The sequence below is a fragment of the Aulonocara stuartgranti genome, assembly GCF_965226115.1.
Source record: "Aulonocara stuartgranti genome assembly, chromosome: 7".
In the NCBI taxonomy this organism is placed as follows: Eukaryota; Metazoa; Chordata; class Actinopteri; order Cichliformes; family Cichlidae; genus Aulonocara; species Aulonocara stuartgranti.
This window is the reverse complement of record NC_138945.1, coordinates 68,005,636-68,022,528: the sequence shown is the minus strand read 5'-3', so window position 1 is coordinate 68,022,528 and position 16,893 is coordinate 68,005,636. Positions and strand designations below refer to the sequence as shown.

At 42.7% G+C, this 16,893-nt stretch overlaps 1 long non-coding RNA gene across 2 annotated transcripts in view; it reads right to left on the bottom strand.

The window, feature by feature from the left end:
• The window catches only part of LOC309710518, a 116,226-nt gene that overhangs the window by 36,403 nt on the left and 62,930 nt on the right, over positions 1–16,893 (bottom strand). For both annotated transcript variants that reach the window (XR_014277730.1, XR_014277731.1), the window contains exon 2: positions 15,254–15,456. This is a non-coding gene — a long non-coding RNA (uncharacterized lncRNA). The remainder of the gene's footprint in view (positions 1–15,253; positions 15,457–16,893) is intronic.

Sequence of the window (16,893 nt, the reverse complement as noted above, 5' to 3'; positions counted from 1 at the left end):
CATGTGGGGGACACAGCAAACATGCGCAAGAAGCTGCTCTGGTCAGATGAGACCAAAATGCAAAACGCTATGTGTGGCAGAAAACTAACACTGCACATCACTCTGAACCATCCCCACTGTCAGATATGGTGGTGGCAGCATCATGCTCTGGGGTGCTTCTCTTCAGCAGGGACAGGGAAGCTGGTCAGAGTTGATGGGGAGATGGATGGAGCCAAATACAGGACAATCTTGGAAGAAAACCTCTTGGAGTCTGCAAAAGACTTGAGACTGGGGCGGAGCTTCACCTTCCAGCAGGACAACGACCCTAAACACAAAGCCAGGGCAACAATGGGATGGTTTAAAACAAAACATATCCATGTGTTAGACTGGCCCAGTCAAAGTCCAGATCTAAATCCAATCGAGAATCTGTGGCAAGATCTGAAAACTGCTGTTCACAAATGCTGTGCATCTAATCTGACTGAGCTGGAGCTGTTTCAAAGAAGAATGGGCAAAGATTTCAGTCTGTAGATGTGCAAAGCTGGTAGAGACAGACCCTAAAAGACTGGCAGCTGGAATTGCAGCAAAAGGTGGTTCTACAAAGTATCGACTCAGGGGGCTGAATAATTACACACACCCCACTTTGCAGTTATTTATTTGTAAAAAAATGTTTGGAATCATGTATGATTTTCGTTCCACTTCTCACGTGTGCACCACTTTGTGTTGGTCTTTCCTGGAATTACAATAAAATTGATTCATGTTTGTGGCTGTAATGTGACAAAATGTGGAAAAGTTCAAGGGGCCGAATACTTTTGCAAGCCACTGTATTTGGTGCGAGTATGCATGCTCTCGCTCACTTGTAGTCATTTCTCTTTCCATCTGTTTTTATTTTGTTCGATTTTTTCTGATGCCATTTCCACAGCAGAGCAGTGGGTCACACGTGAGTTTGTGGAATGGCTGATGCAAGCACAGAATTAATAGCATGCAACGATAAAACCATCTCAGACATCTATCAACTGCTTAGCTGCTGAGATATTTGAATAGCATCTTTTCTTTCGAGACACATTTTAGAGCAATTGGCCGTATAAACAGCAACATTACTTTGTTGCATTATTTATTTTATCGACCTTTAAAATCACAACCTGCAAGTATATCTGCTAAATAAAAGAACTTTTCCTCTGTGATTCATAGCGTTTAACACCTATCCATCATCTGATGTCAAACACATGATCAAAACCAACACACAAAACAGTTTGAGTTTCACATCTTTAGGGATCATCCCACACTAGCTGGGAAACTGAATGTGCGTGGGTGAGTGTTTCATATTTCCAGTTTAACTGCTAAACTACCTGTAGGTCTATAGAGTTTTTGTTCCCTCTTGTCTTTGATCTCTGCTTCATTGTGGTGTAGTGATTGACCTCAGTCAACTTGATAAAACATTCCCCACCTACAATTATTCTTGTAACACATATGAAGGACATGCTATTTGCAACAGGATGATGTCAAGAGGCATATAAAAAGCTCGATTTAATCCAAGCATTGTGTTGTACTTCAGCTGGTGGGTTAGAAATTCTGTTGGCTGTGCAGGAATGTACCACAGATGCAAGTACTCAACAGCATAATGTACACAATATCAAACTAAAAGAAACAAACCCATTATACCAACCTGGTTACCGGTTTTGCAGGATGTTAAATAAAAAAAAACCCCAACAAGCAGTAACAAAGACAAGATGAGAATAAATGAACGAATTCAAGACCTTACATTTTCATAATGTCAGGCAACATATGAAAATTGTTTTCCCCCTCTGTGATGTCAGATTAATACATGACCAAATACCATAACTTCCTGATGTGCTGTTCACTAAAATGTGGGTTGCTGTACCGAAGAGGGCTGCAGATCAAACGCGGTGGCCTGGGGCAGATTTGATCCAATTCCACTTGGTTACAGAGGTCTGCATTTATTCTCAGACATTTTCCATATAGTAAAGTCAGACGTCACCCTTGTGAGGGAGGCCCCTTTTTCAAATTCTCTTAAACCTATCAGCGGATGGAGAAATGAGAGCGGTGATTGTAGATGGTAAGAAGGAGCCTGGGAGCATCTGCCTTCCATTGCCGAGCACAGCTCGTGCGTTCCACTTCACCGCTGGCACCGTCGCTGTTACCGGAGCCCCACAGTCATGATTGAGGTTCTATCCTTACAGGTTGTGTGTGATGCTGTTTTGGGCTGTGCTTGTTTTTGTTCTCTACTTCAGAGATAAGACATTTGTACATTACCGTTCCCGTTTTGTAACATTTGTCTCTTTGATCATCTTTGGTCCTGTGGATGGATTATCTCAGTTGTTCTCCTGATTGCAGTTTGGTCCGTTTACAGCATCCTGCCATGCGATTACATTTGTCTCTAACCATCAGGAACCTTCACGTTAACTTTTATCGAGTGGAAAAAAGTTAGCGTTCATTCTCCAGCTTCACTGTGTTTATGTTATGCTAACATAGCTGTGTAGCTAGCTACCACGTAGCACATCATTATATAGCAGCTAGCCCAACTTCAGTAACCCTACAAACGTCACTGCTGTTTAGTTTTCTGTCTTCATTTATGTTGGAAGTGATAGCAGAGCTGTACGTTTGAATTTTCTCAGAAATCTCTCAGTCAGAACATGCTATATCATGTTTAGGTAACTAGCGAGCTAACTTCCTGCTAACTTCTAACTCTGTTAAATTGAAGCTTGGAGTAACTTCAGACTTAAAGACCAGATAGCTACCGAACAATCATTATTGTTAGTGACTTGTCACAGTGTTCCTGTCACGATCGTGGGTCTCTGACCCAGCGTTTTCAGTTTGCGTTTTCAGTTTGCGTTTTCAGTTCTTAAGTTATTCCTTGACATATGTTGAGTAACATATGTCAAGTCTACATTTGGTTGCCTTAAGGCAACCAAATGTAGACTTAAGGCAACATTTGGTTGCCTTAAGTCTAGTTACGTTTCACTTAGGTGTTCTGTGTTGTGTTCTTGTTCATGTTGTCCAGCTTGTGTTATCATGTCTACATCATTCCATGGTGTTTCCTGTTTTATTTTGGAAGTCTGCGTGCAGGTTTGCTTTCTTTGTCTCGTTATGTCAGATTAGCCTCAGCTGTTTCCCCTTGTGTTTCCACTTCCCTTGATCGCCTCCTGTGTGTATTTAGTCTGTGTGTTTTCTTTCATTCGTCGGCAGGTCGTCTGTTGTTTCTCGCCATGTTTCCTGTCCAGGTATGTTCAGGGTCATAATAATAATAATAATAATAATAATAATAATGGATTGGATTTATATAGCGCTTTTCAAGGCACCCAAAGCGCTTTACAATACCACTATTCATTCACTCTCACATTCATACACTGGTGGAGGCAGCTACAGTTGTAGCCACAGCTGCCCTGGGGCAGACTGACAGAAGCGAGGCTGCCATATCGCGCCATCGGCCCCTCTGGCCAACACCAGTAGGCAAGTAGGGTAAAGTGTCTTGCCCAGGGACACAACGACCAGGACAGAGAGCCCAGGGATCGAACCGGCGACCTTCCGGTTACAGATGCGATTCCCAACCCCCTGAGCCACGGTCGCCCCGTGTCATGTCAGGGTTCTTCATGTTGTTTGTTTAGTTCTCCCAGTTTAGGTTAATGGTTAGTTTTCATCAGTTTGTCTTGCCTTTTGTTTGCACTTTGCACAAAAAAAAAAAAAAAAAAATCTGCCTTATTAAACGGCTCTGCTTTTGTTAAATATCAAGTTTTGTTCCACATTCTTTTGTGTCTGCATTTGGCTCTACCATTCACAGTTCATACAGTCTGCTTCCACTTTAAAATTTTGCTGCGGTCATCATAGTAACGGTCTTATCTACTGCTAGATTTTAATGGCCAATCTCAAACAGCAATTATGGCCACAGTACAGTCAATAAAACATGCATAATGATGACAACAGTTTTTCACCGGTTAAATATTTGATGTTTACAGTATGAGTGGGTGTTAACGTCCAGATAAGCTCAACTGTATTGCACCACATACACAATGTGGACAAACAGCTTTCTTCAGCACTTGGAACGAATTCTACACTTAAGATAAGGTGCACAGGTAATCTGGTCCAAATAAGCCATCTGCTGTTCCCACAGCAAACAACAGAGTCTAATAACACGGTGCATCCAATCAGATTGTAGCGGGGTCAGCCGAGATAAAGGCAAAGCAATAAAGTGAAACAATCTGGTGCTTTGACACTACAAGCAAGAAAGCTTGCTATTTCGCTGCTGCGCTAGGGGCAAGAATGTGCTCTTTGAACCAGCTTTATTTAACAGCGGAGCAGCATGCGCACAGCACGCCCCGAGTCTCCGAGCAGGCCTAGGGACTGTTTGCTCCTGGCGTGGGCACATCAGACGCAGGGCCACTGGGTCAGGGAGCTGGCATCCTCACCCCTGGCACAAGTCGCTCCCCTTGCGGGCGTAGGGGTTGACACCAGGCTCATGGTGAGCACCAGACAGACAGGGGCCTACCAAACAGCTTGTGACCATAACCAACAGTGGCAGAGAACAATGAATGCAATTATTTACAAGAACACAGTCCAAGTCTCTTTTAGTCTCTCCCCATTACGCCTGTTTACTCTCGCTCTCTTTCGCGGAGGGGCTGCGACCCCGCCGGTGCAGTCGTCAGCAGGACCTTTTCACAGTGCCCAGGGCTACCCGGCTATTCATGCTCTACCGCCATTAGACTGATAATTGTCCAGCTGCAGCCTCTTTCCTACCAACTTCACATTTTGGTAAAAGGTTGAGGGACATCCAAAAAAAGTATATCAACTATAAGACGAATATGGACTTTTTGATACATTGTTGGTAATGTGAAAAGATAATACAGTGCTTTCATGCACCATCAGGGAGGAATTTCTCATGGTCTGACAACATGGCACAGACTGAGAAGTATCGCTTAGCACATGGACAATGGCTGGGAGGAGCGGACATCGTAATATTTTACGTTTTCTTTCCAGGATAAAAGTTAATTACGGCAGCACTCGTTGACCGTAAGAAAGCGAAACCTAGCGATATATCACTATGATGATAAGGTGCCGCTCAATAACCGCAGGTACTTCAATCAGGCTGTGCAATTACTTATCTATTACATAATATAGTAGAATTGCATCACTTGTCAGGTCCGAGTGGAAGCGTACCCTGGCCTGCTGTAATAACTTTATTGTGACTAATACCACAGTGGAAGAACATGGCTTCCTTAACCCCTCGCTGAACAAACAACACATACTCGACGTGGAAGTCGCAGAAGAATAGTCCCAGATACAACAAGTGCACGTACCAGCTGAACGTGTGAACACAACTGCATACGTGTGATCGTTTTGCACACACGGTCACACACTTGCACACATACAGTAGATACACAGAGTTCCAGTTTGCTTTTCCCCCGTGGCTCTTGGCCGGGGGCCTTTAGGAGTCTCCAGATGAAGAGAGCGCGGAGTGTGGCAGAGGGTCCCTCCATAAACAATAAACAACAGTTATCTTGTGTGCAGCCGTCTGTGTCGAGTGCCACACGAAGCCAAGCCCAGCATCTGAGAGGCGTCTGCTCCTCTTTACGCCTTTGGTCTTGTCTCTTTCAATGGTTTATAAAAGTGTGGATGTGTGTGTACACGCCTAAGGGTGTGTGTCTCTGTTCCCAGCACAGGGCTCCTCTGTATTGTATTCTGGGCCTGGCTTGGAGTAAAAAGGCAGAATTAAAAGTAGCGGGGGCAAGAGAAAGGGGGCTGCCAGCACACTGCGGAACTGCAGGGAGCTCCCCCAGATCCCAGCTGCCCAGGACTGGCTGAGAGCTTCAGGCGAGTGCCAGGCTTTCTTGGCCCTCGTGGAGAAGGGCCAGAGAGAGAGGAGGCGGACGTCAGAAAAAAAGCCAAAAATAACATGTGAGCCTATATAAAGAAGGCTCCGGGAGAGAAAAAACGCTGACATATAAGAAATGCTCAGTTTGTTGGCAGGTAGAAAGCATCAGGGGCATGTTTTGCAGCTCTTTTCATGAAGAATGAAACAGTGTTTTTTCAAATAATAATTGCTTATATAAGGTGTTCATATTTTATGAAGCACTGGAACCAAAGCACTTCCTGAGCAGCTCAATGAGTTGCTCTTCCAGTTCTGGTGGCCTGAAAGTCTCTCCTTCCCCACAGGGGCTGGCAACACAGAGGTTTATCTGGAACTGTTTAATGCATTATTTGTCCAACAATCAAGGAAGTGAGTTTATTTTGTAGATAATTGTAGCTTTTGTTGCATTGATGGCCGAGATAAGCCAGAGTTCCGAACCATTAACTGGTTGTGCTTTTGCTGGCAACAACAACAACTCTGTAAAGTACAATGATGCGTAAGAGCACTGCAAACAAGGCAGAAGATCCTGAAATGAGCAGAAGAGGCCCCCTACAGCTACGCAACGCCAATCAATCAAGTTTGTTTTTTTCCAGAGCTACAGTTTTCTTACATTTAACTTTCGATACTTATCAGCAAATTGGCTTCCAACCGCCCAACTCTTGATCTGCTCACATCAAATAACACGACTCAATGAAAAATTGGGGCCATTAACAATGCAATATTCAAACCATATGTAAAGCCAATGTCTGATCTGACTCCCACCGCACACTGAATGGAGTTTAACTCTGCACAACTGCATGAAGTGCAACTGGGCCCCGAGAGTCGGGGCTCTGCTGTTAGCAGTAATAATTACAGCTCAGGCTCGAGCCTGTGGAAATCCCCCTGGCTGGTCTAGACACTTTTGCCCTCTGAGCTGACCCAGGAACTGGCTGGGGTGCTAATCATGGCGCTTGGCAGACGGCAGCATTTTTCCATAGGTCCTCAGAGAAAGCCCTTCCTCTGCAGAGGCAGGTAATCACAACAAGAGTACATCCCGCCCAGGCTGCAGGCCAATGAATGTGTGCCTGCTTTGTCCACCCCAGGAGGAGTTGGGACACTATTTCTGTGCTCGTGACAGAAACAAATGACCCCCGTGTCACCCTGCTCGTCAGCCTGACTGCCAGCTAGGGGAGCTAATGTGGGTGGTGTTCGTCATTGTGCCTTCTCGCCCAGGGGCAAGTGAACAGGAAGTGAGCTAAACTACAGCAAGGGAGTTACTATTTACGTCTATGCGCTGTTTACTCTCGGAGACTATATGAGGATGGTGGGAAACTCAGCACTGAGGTGTTGAACATTCAGGAGTGGGCAAGAAGGAAGCAGATTGACTGTATATAAGTTAGCTACTAAATCAAAGTCCTCTAGTTTCTGCAGTGCCCTTGTTCCTCTGAATTCCTGCCCTTCAGATAAACAGCACAGCCTACAGCTAAAGGGGAAAGGTTCTCCTCCCCGTGTCAAGGTCCTGACGTACACCATCGTGCTTTCCACTGCTGGATCTTTTCCTCTGGACACCTGCATTTTATTTGTCATGTCCAGAGGGGCCATTTGAACGCATTTCGTCACCACTGCTGACAAGCTCTTCTCTAACACCTTATTACTGCTACAGTAGCATCAGTAAGCGTTAATTTGTTTTCCATTTAATGTGTTCCCACCTACACACATCATTTTTCACATCTTTTGCATTGAGCTTTAAAGCTTTTAACAAGCAGTTACATCTATAACTCCACAGCAGTCAAAGACAAAGTGCTGATGGAGAGGATATGACACTAAATATATTTACATTTAGCATCACGAGTCCAATCATCACTAAAGCACATTTCATACAAGAGAGCAGACGTAGACAAACTGAATAATTTAAGCTTAAAAAACATGATATTGAAGTGTTTAGTCCATGATGTCAGCTCGCCGGAAAACACTCTACTTTCAGAGTTGCTCATAGCACCTGGTTTACAGGTGAACTAGCAAAAAACAAAGTTGACCACATTTCAGAATAACGTTGCTTAATCAGATCAACAATGTGCTTTATCTAATAGTCAGTTACTTCTATTTAGAATCTTTCTTATTCTCAGTATAAGAAAAAAATCAATTGAGAAAAGAATGAAACAGTTACACTAGAATAACGGTTTATTATAGCAAAGTACTTTTATTTACAGGACCTAGTGGAAATGACCTTGATTTTGACCTTTCATATATTTTATGGTATATAAGAATATGTCTGGCTCTGACATTAAACCCTCTGACAGCTGGTTTCATCTTCATGTGTTATTCTACTGCTTTTGTTCTATGTTGAGATGTGAAGCAGACGGACCACCAACACTGTTCTTAATGGTGAACTCTTTAATGTTATAGTCGGTGTCCTAACCTGTCAAAATAAGGCATATTCAGGCTTCACAGGTTATGTGTTCTCTCCAACAGAAGGCAAAGCAAAAGTGCACCAAGCGATCCACAAATCACTGTGTGACGACGTGCCTGCTGTTACCTGTACCGCACAGCTAGAAGATGAGCATCACTGTGTTAAAAGACAGACAGACAACACAATTTAAATGTGTTGCACAACAGAAGGTGAACAAGTCATGTGGAGAGTGCTGCAATTCAGGGCAACACAACAATGCTATTCAACCAAGAACACAAGTAAGAACACAGCACAAATTGCAACATAATGAATGCATGAATGTAGCGGTTGCTAACTTTAATTGTCCAACATTAGCTCAGACGTACATAAAGGTGAGGCTTGTCAGCGTCTGTCTCACAAAGATGGAAACCTCAAATGCAGTCGCCAAAGATTTGTGTCCAAGGAGCTCAATGAGTTTCAGGAAAAAGGTCAATTTACTGGACACATGTTGTCATATGTTATCCCATCATGCGTTGTTTGGTTCAGGTTTTATTAACATCATCCTCAGGTGTGATGGGTGGAGATAGGGCTGGGCGATATGGCTTAAAATCCATATTGCAGTGTAATTCAAAGCATATGCAGCAACGATATATATTGCGATATATTATTTTCATATATATATATATATGTATGTGTGTGTGTGTGTCAGAATGACTGAACAGTATAGCATGCCGTTTTAAGAACATATATTGTGCAAAAGGTTTTTTTTATTTTTTAAATTACAAAACTTTTCAAATAATTTTTACGATGTAACAGATCTTTTTCCAAAAACTGTAACACAAAGTTCTTACATTACAAATAAAAATGAAGATAAATGCACAACAATTTTTGAATAAAAAAGTTAAATATCAGTAAAACACTAAATTCTAAGTTGTTTAAAATAAAGTGCAAACTGTGCCTTTGGAAAAGATCAGTCTGCTGGTGTGTAGGGCCTCTTTTTTCTTTCCACTTGACTGACTGGGCGTTTGTGGAGAGTGCAGGGTTTTCCTCATATTCCAAAACGTGCTTCGTCTCTTCACTATTACTGTCGCCCGGCATAATTTGCAGATGATATTTTTCTGCTTAACACCCGACTGCTTAAACCCAAACCAGGTGCATGTGACCGACGTCGCGCCGGTCTTCTTTATGAGCACCTCCTCCCCACGTGTAAGCTCCATGCTTGCAGCCAATGCGATGCTTTTGACCAAAACAGGCGCAGCTTGATGACATCATCAACATGCACTATCGCGGTACAGCAGTATTCGGTCTTTAAGTCTGACCTTATTAGCCATCTCTGGGCCCAAACTCCGCTGCAGGTCCCAAAGTCAAACAAACACCAGCATCACTGAGAGTTAAAAAATGTCTAAATTCTTTCACCTGTAATAAAATGATCAGCGTTGCTGCTTTACCAGGTGTAACAATTAAGTTTAACATCCAGGCATCCATGAAAACACAATTTATGAAATTTAATGGAGTTAGAAGTTAGCAGGAAGTTAGCTCGCTAGCTTCCACCTAAACATGATATAGCATGTTCTGACTGAGAGATTTCTGAGAAAATTCAAACGTACGGCTCTGCTATCACTTCCAACATAAATGAAGACAGTAAACTAAACAGCAGTGACGTTTGTAGGGTTACTGAAGTTGGGCTAGCTGGTATATAATGATGTGCTACGTGATCGCTAGCTACACAGCTATGTTACCATAATATAAACAAGCTAACTTTTTTTCCACTGATAAAAGTTAACGTGAAGGATCCTGATGGTTAGAGACAAATGCAATCGCATGGCAGGATGCTGTAAACGGACCAAACAGTAGCCTTAATAAATGCAGAGTAGTTTGGACGTGGAAGCAAAATTTATCACGTCATCACTTAAAGACCGGATAGTCAAAATCTCTACTGTTGGTAGGGTTGCCAACCGTCCCTTAAAATACGGAATCGTCCCGTATTTAGAAACAAAAGTACACGTCCCGTATTGAGCTAATAAGGGACGCACTTTGTCCCGTAATACAGTGAGAATCAAAAGTAGTCTATAACTTTTAATGGAATTAACGCTTTGTTTGAAAACATAATTCCCAGCCCCTCTCCTGCTTTGTGACCAATGAGCTGACAGCACACTTACGAGTATGACAATTCAGATTACCGCTCATCTCATTGGTCGAGGAAAGGTCGCTTACGGAGAAAATACCGGAAGACAACAAATGACCACAACAAGAAGCATGGCCAACAGGGAAACAAACGCAGACACTGCGGTGCAAGTCTCGGACGACAGTAAACCTAAAGCTGGGCAGACACTGTGCGATTTTTTTCAGTCACGTTATTCAGCTCCTGCTCAAACTGCACGATTGACTCGCAGTTGGTAGGTCACGATGCAGGTCTCACACTATACCGCCCGATGCTCTGATGCGACCTGAGAGCTCACACTGTGCCTCCATAAAATGAAGGTTATAACAGAAAATCTGTCGCGCTCTCTCTCTCCGTCTTACACTCACACAGACACACACACCACCACCATCAACTTTGCTAAATTGCTAATGAAAAACATTGATCGGGCAGCTGTGATTGAGCAGCATGTAAATCCAACTATTTTCACGGTTGTTGTGGTCGTGATCATTTTGTGATGCCACATCGAAAAGGCTCGGATGAGCTTTCCAAAGTTCTACAAGTTGTGCCTCCATCGCTTGTGTCCAGATCACACGCTGCACAGCCGTGCTGCTCCATCTTTTACACCAACGTTTACGTGTTTGCGCGCGAGCAGTGTGAGCGGCTGTGGTGAGACCCTCACGAGCGATTGATGATCGGGAGCTGGTCGTGAGGTGTTAATCACTTCTCGTTACCCCACGTATACTACACGATGCACGATGAAGGCCAAAATCGGTCCGATCACTCAAAAATCGGCTCAAAATGGGCCTAAAACCGCACAGTGTGAACCCAGCATTAGAGCAGCAATGTTTGTTCCCCTCAGAGAAAGGGAAGAATGGGAAAAGGAAAACACCTGGCTGGAAAAAGTTAATATGGGCATGTGCAGTGAATATCAGCGCTATGTGGCCAGAAGTGTGATAATATAATTTATTTTGTGTAATAAACAACTGCAAGAATAGATGATTACAACAAATAGATGACTAATACATAAAAGTAATACATAGATGAATAATGATGATGAGTTAAGATGCGTAATCATGGGAACAAGCGGGTTTACAAACAGGAGCAGCTGATTAGCATTAGAAAAGCTGAAATAATACCTCAACTGAAGCCAATTGTACTAAATGCACTAAATGTGCACAGTTACAAGAATATTTTTCTTTCTATTGTTTTCTATTATTTTAAGTTAAGCAGGACAGAGTTCTTTTAAAGAAAGATTTACTTATATTCTCAAAAGTTAAGCATGACAGGCTTCTGTTTAAGAAGGAGACCTGTTTTATGTGTTAATGTTGTCATTTTGAGCTAAAAATAAATGGCTAAATGATCATTTGTTTCACATGTGTTCATATCACAAAGAATACACATCTACTTAAATCAAATTCAAGTCAAATGGTTAAAAAATTATTTCACACACAAAAAAAGAGCTACCACACTGGGAAGGGTGAAGACAATTGGGTCGCCCGGCCCTGGCCACGAGGTGTCCCTTATTTATTTTTCAGGGAGTTGGCAACCCTAACTGTTGGCCAAATTCATATCGTTTCTGAATCTGAAGTTGAATAAAATTACACTATTAAAAAGAAAAATGAGCTAGCCCGGTATTACTGCAGCAGGAAGTTACCTTCCGTTACCTTCCCAGCACACGGGCACAGTTAGCCCCAGCACTTCATAAACCGGTGGGGACCTGGGATGTGTACAAGTTTCCAGAACATTACAGTCAGCTGTAAAGTGTTCATATCTGCACATATTGTGTTGGTAACTGATGTTTTTCAAAAAAAAAAAAAAAAAAAAAAAAGCTCCTGCACCGGCTGGGAATCGAAACCAGGCTTCCTGTGTGGCAGGTGAGAAATCCACTGAAACAACCAATGTCTTGAAGAAGGGTATCGTGACACCTGCTCCTGCACCTAAGGTATAACTGGTTTGAGGTTTGAAGACCTATAATTTGATATTTAACGTAAGTGATGCCAAGCAATTTTGTGGCTCAGAAAATGCTACCATGACTATCTAAAATAAGGTCAAGCCATCTAAGGTTCAGCATTCTCCCCTGTAGGCCTCAACTATAGTGTACCCCTTTAAACACACACACACACACACACACACACACACACACACACACACACACACACACACACACACACACACAAAGTCAGTGTAAGTAATAGTATTGCATTACTGTGAGAAGGCAGAGTGTAATAAACTGGATTTTCAGCTGCATCAAAGTCGGCTTAGTTGTCAGAGGGTGACACACTGGTATTGAAGATTTGTTTTTTGGTATCAATGGATGAACTAAAGGCACTCAAAAGCACAAAAATCATGTAAATTAATACACCTGCACTACAGTGTTAGGTGGACTTTCATTCCCGTAGCTGCTTCATTTCTTTAATATTTTACAGAAGGAGTTGTTTGCATGGCATCCCAGAGACTGTTTATTTCACAGTGAGGAGCTGAAATGTTGGTTAATTTGGTTTCCTGTCAACAGTTCCCACAGTCTAAACAGGAGGTCTCAATTTCAGTGGTCACCAAATAGTGACCGGCCCTCCGTGGTATTAAAGCCATAAAGCCTTTATAATAAACTTAAACCTCACTATCCTCACGATTCTGCTATTCTAAACAGTACTTAGCAAAAATATAAAACAACCTAATTTATAATTACATATACCTCACTAATAGGATTGCCAACTCCCAGCAAGATGCTTAACTGATAAAACCGATTTTAACTTAATGCACGTATAAAACAAATGCACAGAAATCTATTATTTTTCTCCAGTAATTAAATTCATTCAACATCTTTCTTCAGCAGAATTGCAGCCTGCACAGATGGTACCTTAACAAAGGAAAGAATACTATAACTTACTAGGATATATACTAGACTTAATATTTACTGAATACAATAATGGATTTCTATACATTTTACATCAGATGAAAACTTTGGTTGTAAGATTCAGATAATTATTTATTCAAAGTGAGACATTTTAAATGAGAATAAGAAAGTATTTCTTTGTGCCCCCCTCTCCCTGTTAATGCCCTACATGCCCCCCTGGCAACACTTTGCTAGACCCGCCCCTGCACAGTTACCAGCTGTCAGCTGCTTAGAAAAGGATCCTGGTGTTATATGTCTCTCAGAAACAGTTCATAACTTCAACTCATTCATGTCACCTAAAGGTAAACCTGTTTCTCCATCACAGCTCTGATGGTTCAGTAAGGACATCTCCTGGTTTCGTCTTCATGTTTCCCTCTCACCACATAACCAAACCGACATCATGACCAGCAGCTTTACAGCTGTGGCTCCAGAAAACATCAGCTGATACTAGAAATTAATATTAAATAAATTCTAACAACAGCTGATCAAGCTTAAACGTGCTGCTGTTGTTTAGCGCGACATCTGCTGGTTTCCTTTTTCCGGCGCAGAGAGAAAAGCCGATCAGCTGATCATTGATCAGTTTCATGATTGAATTAGCAACTTTCTAGCTGAAGTAGTGCGGGACAAACCGTGTTCCTTTTCACCTCAAGTTTAAAGTCCGACCTCCTCGGCTGTAATTGGTCCAGCCCAGAGTCGATCATGACCAACTGGCCAATCCACCAGCTTTCATTTATACCGTTGAAAAAAAGAAAAGAAATAAAACCCCATCGGCCCATAAAAACGAAAAATCACGAGCGGCCCTCCAGGCAAATGCCCGGTACGCCCAATGGCCAGTCCAGCCCTGTGAATGCGGCACAGAAAGGGATTAGCAAGAATACCAGAGGTGCAAAACACCAGCTGCACCAGTGTACCAGTGAGCCAGGACTGCAGGACTAGGTGCACCGCCTGGATTGATTACAAGAAGGACTATGACTCAATCCTGGAATGCCTAGACCTATACAGGATCAACAGGACCCTAAGAGCCTTCATCAGGAACTCAATGGGGATGTGGCGGACAAAACTAAAGGCCAACTTCAAGCCCATAGCATAAGTCACCATCAAGAGCCTTACTGCCCATCTACATGTGGATGTCTATATTTTGCTAAGGTGAAATCTGACTAGGGATGGGTATCGTTTAGGTTTTATCCGATACCAAACCGATACTTTCGAAATGGTGCCGGTGCTTAAACAATGGAAAAACACAAACTTTGTCCAAAAACCTCTCATGTTTAGCTGTTTCCCTCTTTTTCTTTGGTCATTTTAGCCTTTTTGGCCAGGGTGAAGGGAGTATCTGCCATCAAACAAGAAGACAGCCGCATGTAGCTACGACGGTGTTTGCTAGTTCACCTTACATGCATTAATGTAATAACGTGGTTAGCCTACTCAACGTAAATTACACACGAACAACATTAAGCTACTCACGCAGAGAAGAACGGCTGCTGCTGCATCATCATCCTCATCATTTCTGCTACACTGGCAGGGCTAGGGGCCAGGACTCTGCTCTACCCGCAGTAGATGTGCTCGGTGTGAGGTCTCGCAGCAAGCTATCAAATACGGCGCATTTCTCGGCTTTTAAAAAAAAACGCTATGCGTCGCCAGGTGTTTCATCGGATTTGAGGTGTTACCTCCTTTGACAGTATCACAGTATCAGCTTAAAGCACTTGATGCTGCTGAGTTTGCATCTTTTGCTGTGAAGTGCAGCCAGACTTTTGACTGCTTCGCCTTGGGCATTTTTAATCTGTAGCTCTGCTCTAAAAGATCGTACGTACCTGGACCCGCCTACCTAAGTGTATCACAGCTCAGGAAAATAAAGCACCGAAATGTGCGCTGCTTTTCGGTCTGGTTACTACGGTTTATGTCAGAACTGGTGCTATCATGGCACCGGATACCGGTACCCATCCCTAAATCTGACACCAGAATCTCTTTCACACCTATTTTGACTTAAATACTTAAAGAAAGAAAATGACTTACATTAAAACTTGGACAGCTTCGAGTGGGGTGGAGATCTCCATGTGTAATTTCAGCCGAGTATCTGTCACTCAGGGATCCCATAAAGAGCCTGATCCAGGCTTTGGTCTTAATTCTTGCCTTGCTGGCCTTTCTGGTGCTGCTTCTCTCTGGTTTGCGTGACATTATTCTTCTTACCTTCATAGATTTTTGAATTGTGTTTGCGTCTGTGGTAAAAGAAAAAAATGCAGAGGTCAAATTTAGAATTTTGGTTTAAAAACATTTTTTTATTCTTCATACACTGAAATATTATTATTCTTATTTTACATCTGGTCATTCTTGTGTGAGCCTTTTTCTCTTGGTCCTGTTGGGGACTTCTGATGCCCACGGTGATCTGATGCCCCCCCGACATTATTGGCAATGGCACAATCAAGCTGCCAATTATTATCTACCTCACTGCCCTTGCTAGCAAGCTGACAGAATGGGCAGCATTTGTCTGGCTGGACCTTCCAGTGCCTGCCTGGCTGGCTAGGCTGGATCAGCGAGTGCATCCTGATCCCTGCTTACCAAATATTAGAAAACAATTCTTCCATAATAAAAGTGTCATTTGTAAGGTTAGAAAGTCAGGTAACACTAAACTTAAAATAACATGATTTCATTAAAGAACTAAGCCAGTCAATGAGCAGTTCTCTTATCACAGTCACAGACGGAGATCTACACAGTGTGGCAGATGTGTGTTTGCAGGAAACCCCAGTCTAACTGACAACGTCTGTGGTGTGTCTCATCCTGAGATCTTCTCAAATGTGGTCGTCTCCAACTCTTACTCCACCTCCCCTCTAATTACTGACGGCTGTTTACCCACCAGAATTCCTCTTATTTAACACAGTTTATACTGATTAACATTCAGGAATCAAGTTGCTACTTCCTTTAATGCGCTACAGATGCTTTCAACAGTATCTGACAGTGACGTCGTACATCTTTAAGACTCGACGAAAAGTGGCAGCTGAGTCACCGACCTGTGTCCAAGAGCCAAAAAGACTTCACTGACCACATGCAACCAAAAATGAGACGGCAGCTTAGCGGTAATGCGGTATGGAGGATAGCGGTATGGGAAATATCACAGAGAGAACAATAAAATGTAGAATAATAACAGATAAGGTCTGTGACACAGATGCTAAGACTATTTTAGACAGACACCCTTCTCGTCAGTCTGAAATTGCAGAGCTGAGGAACGTTCTCTTGATGTAAACATCACTGGAACCAGAGGATCAAAGACTCATGACGACTCACGGACATATGTTATAGCCTACAGATGGTACAAACCAATGTTTTGGTGTGGTCGTGACTCTATACAATAATTCATATTTTTAGTGGTTTTCTAACGTCTAATTATGCAAGTTGTTTTCCGTTGTCTGCCATATGACCTCGCGTCGTTAGCTTCGTCCACCAGTGCTTAACAGTTCTGGGCAAACTGTTAAAAACTAAAGAATGGACCTTAAAAGACTCGTCCACTAAAATCCCTTAAACAATTTAAGTTAAAAAATAACATGCTAGCTGCACAGCAAACCTCCAAATGAATCTGTGAAGCATGTTTCGAGCTGCTTCTGGTGGCCTAGCCCTGACCCTTGACCCCTGCTCATCTCAGTGAGATATATATGCAGATA